The sequence below is a fragment of the Haplochromis burtoni genome, unplaced genomic scaffold (genome assembly GCF_018398535.1).
Source record: "Haplochromis burtoni strain Fernald_Lab_line unplaced genomic scaffold, NCSU_Asbu1 Contig_621, whole genome shotgun sequence".
In the NCBI taxonomy this organism is placed as follows: domain Eukaryota; kingdom Metazoa; phylum Chordata; class Actinopteri; order Cichliformes; family Cichlidae; genus Haplochromis; species Haplochromis burtoni.
Genome location: NW_024582982.1, coordinates 180,083 through 183,926, shown reverse-complemented (window position 1 = coordinate 183,926; position 3,844 = coordinate 180,083). Strand labels below are relative to the sequence as shown.

The 3,844-nt window shown below is 41.2% G+C and overlaps 1 protein-coding gene and 1 long non-coding RNA gene across 2 annotated transcripts in view; one reads left to right on the top strand and one right to left on the bottom strand.

Annotated features, from left to right (window-relative positions):
* rbbp8l (retinoblastoma binding protein 8-like) overlaps positions 1-977 on the bottom strand; it is a 21,469-nt gene extending 20,492 nt beyond the window's left edge. The window contains exon 1 of the mRNA XM_014329743.2: positions 808-977. The gene's annotated coding sequence lies outside the window, so the exon portion shown is untranslated. The remainder of the gene's footprint in view (positions 1-807) is intronic.
* Positions 30-2,434, top strand: LOC121812495. The gene is made up of 2 exons (XR_006053090.1): positions 30-304; positions 1,012-2,434. It is a non-coding gene; the product is annotated as an uncharacterized LOC121812495 (long non-coding RNA).
* Positions 2,435-3,844: the final 1,410 nt, after the last annotated feature.

Below are 3,844 nucleotides of genomic sequence, written 5' to 3'. Positions count from 1 at the left end.
ACACACACACACACACACACACACACACACACACACACACACACACACACACACACACAAATTATTATTTATGAAATTACACTGAATTTGCAGGCTACTAGCTCTGACGAGCTAACTGCATCACACGTTTCTGACTGTTGACAGAAGCATTAGCACGTTATGTGCAAACACGTAGTTCTAGATGGCACACACCTTAAGAGAGAGATAAAGAGCGCACTGGAGGCACATTTCACTACTGCAGCTTTACCACAGGGATTAAAAACACCTCCCATCAGCACAGGACATTTTCTGTTCAAAACCAGAGGTGAGCTGTGTGTGTGTGTGTGTGTGTGAGAGAGACAGGAAGTTTTGTGGTTCAGTCCTCAGTCACTGCTGTCGCACAATGTCAGCTGATGCTGTTCGAAACAAATAAGAGCAGGCAGGGTTTCTGCTTGCTAAGCTAGCTTTAATCGTGCATGTAATAAGACCATATACTTAGATTGAACTAATTCTGAATGATTACAGAGACATTTTAATTCAAGACCACAAAGCTTCTAAATACATATCTTTTCTCTGAACTCCTCAAATAAACCCTAGAGGTGTCCTTATGAAAGAACTCTGTGCCTTTGTATTTATTTATATTTATGGGTTGTAAATGAATACATTGTGTAACACAATGTGAAGTAAATGTGTAATTGCCCCCAAAGTAAGGTCATGATTGTTTCCTGTTCTCTGTGTTGGCTCAATCCCTGCCAAGGCTGCTCACCTGTCAGCAAGTCTATCCTCGTCCTCAGGCAACAACTCAGAGCCAAATCAATTCCCACTTACCAAAACAGCCAGTGACTGCCTCTCTCTCAGCCGCTTCTACCTTAGCCAACGCTTCTTTTCCGCAGCTGGACGTAGTGAAATGCAGGCGGCGGGAGACCAAGTGTGATAAAGAAAAGAATGAGAATAGAATGAGTTGAAGGAGAACGCCCCACATACACCCTCCTCCTCTTCACACTCTGCCTCTATCTCTTCTCTCCACCCCAGAAAACCGGTCAGGGCGGTCGTCCCCTTGAGGAGCAGAAACAGAGAGGCCTGGGCAAGTTCTCCCTTGATATTCCTGTTCTGCTGAAATCCCACATAACCGGCTAAACCGGTCCCCTAAAGCCCTGTGGTAATAGAGGGACAACTAACTCGAGAACAGAAATGTCCAATGCAGACACCTGCGGTTGTATATTTAAAGCAGAAGTCAGAGACTTGAGAGTTTTCATACAAATAAACAGGGAAAAAAAGGCATGGTTCGTAAGCATAGCATAGCAGGTTCTTAGTATAGCAGAACCTGTAAATGAACTTCTTAACAGCTGTATGGAAGTTTGATCAGTCTGCAGTGTCCATTGTTCTAACTTCGATGTTGAATGGTGCCTTTGTGAATGACACATGGGCAGCTGTGTGTGTGAAGTGAGCAGCAGGGTGTGGTGGACTCATTGACAGTGGTACTGGTATGTAAATTCGATGGCAAACAACAGACAATAGCGAAGGCCCATGTGTCGTCTCGGAAACTAGATGCGATGCCACTTCCTGATTCCCAAACCAGATTCCTTATGACTGGCCTGACTGGGTTACGATGGATATCTTCATCAACGTCGTCATCATCGTCAAGTTTCTCTTCCTAGCTGCCACTCCTGCAGCCCCAGGTACCATAAATATCAACATGTAACACTTAACACTGATTTCTGTTGTCCGTTTTCAATAATATACACTGCAGCCACATGTGGTGGTGCCTTTAAAACTCTTGATTTTTAATCATTTCAGTGAAAGTTTTCTTGAGAAAACCACAATGCAAACCTAAATTTTAATTAAGGCCTGTAAACTTGGATGACTAATGCTGACATTTAGCTCATTCATACTCATACTGAAAATGTAACCCATCTGCATGCAGAGCAGTGTTGTCATGCTTGGTAACTGACAGAAACATTCATACTCACTGTTGTTCCATTTTTATCAAACATCAGCATGTACTGTGTGCACACCCATTCAAATCAACAGTTGGCCCAGAAGAAGGTACAAAAAGCTAGCCTCAAATCTAGAGAGTCAGATAAAGAACAGCAACCTGAATGTAAAAAAAAAAACAATGAATGAAGAATATAATTCTAGGAAGCAGTTGAGCCACCTCCAGGTATTGCCATCAAGTTTGGAACTGAGCCACATGAGCTCCTCCCATTATGAAGAAAGATCGCACAGAAGCAAAACATGTGGAGAGAGGGAGAAGAGGTAATCAATTCTGATGTGATTATGGCTGTTATACACCAAACACAAGGTGAGTGCAGAGTTTTTATACTTTTCTTCAGACGCTAACCTAACCAAGGGACCAAACGAGTTGGTGGCTCAAGTCCTGAACCTCTCAACACTGTTGTTGATAAGTCATTCAAATAATGATTAAAAGGTTCAAACAGAAAAACAAACAAACAAACCCCCCCCCCAACCAAACAAAGGGAAAAACTAAACAAAGATAAACAAAACTGCCACAGGGAGGGCCAATATTAGACAAACCATCTACAATGAAATGCAAATTACACACTGATGCAAAATCAGTCCAAACGTGGTCATTGTGCACCATAGTAGGTGCACAATGACCACGAAACACACAAAATAACCATAAAGAGACACAAAACTTTCAGGAAGAGATACAAAATCACAACATGATTAATTAATAATGAAGTAACACTACTTATATAAACAAAAACTGAAACCTGCTGTGGAAACCACCGTGTTGGCTGATGATTACCCTTTGACATATGGGTGTGATTATTGGCATTTGGTGCCTAAGAAGACCAGAATGGGGAAAAAGGTTTTGGACAGGAATTTTCACGTGGTAGATTTTCAGGTGAGAAATGCAGGAGATCAGACAAGGTTTATAGTCTGTGCTGAGAGTTTCACTTTAAAGTCTAAAGCAAAGAATTGTTCGGGAAGTCTGAAGTTGGCAATGGGTGTGGGGTAAGGTTGCCAACTTTTTAACTGTCAAATAAGGGACACTCTGGCATGCCAGAAGCACAATATACAGCCATGTGAGCATAATGTAAATATACACTGTTAGTCCATATTCTTATAATAAAAATGCAGTAAATTGTTGGCATTCAGTTTAATCAATGCCTCATCCAGAACAATAAAGAAAAATACAGTAAATGATAACAGAAATCACATGGACCTTTCCTTTGAAAAATAAGCAAATATACATGTTTATTATGCTATGCAGACCAAATGGCACCTTATTTTTATGAATCATGAGTTACTCACATCTCTCACTGTCACTGATACCTGTGACTGGACACAAGAACTCCTCTGATACAAACTGCAGTCAAATGAGATTTGGTATTTGTAAGAGTGCCATCTGTTAGTCAGAAAATGGCATTGCAGGTAACTGTCAGAGATGGGCAGTACTTTTTTCAAGTAACGAGTAAAATAAGGGATTACTATTGCAAAAAAGTCATTAGATTACTGATACTTTCCTGTAAGCACGCTGCATTACTAAACTGTGATTTTGTTTGTGAGAGTGTCGAATGACAATGACGTACGAGTGTGCGACGTCCTTGGCAACAAAAGAAGTGTGCAGATCAACAATGGATAACATGGAGTGCAGGAGAGACTACGACTATGCAGCATTTAAAGCTTGGAAGTACTGACATTATTTGAGTTTGATTCTGTAAAAAGTGACAAAAACATTAGTGTCTGCCGTACACTCTGCATGGGAAGGAAACTTTCTAGAGAAAAAAACTTCAAATCTGAGCAAGCACCTAGCACGCTGCCAGAAGAATGTGAAATTCACAGAGAAACTCACGACGGGGGACATGGACCCGTACAAAGGCGCGTCATATAACGTGCG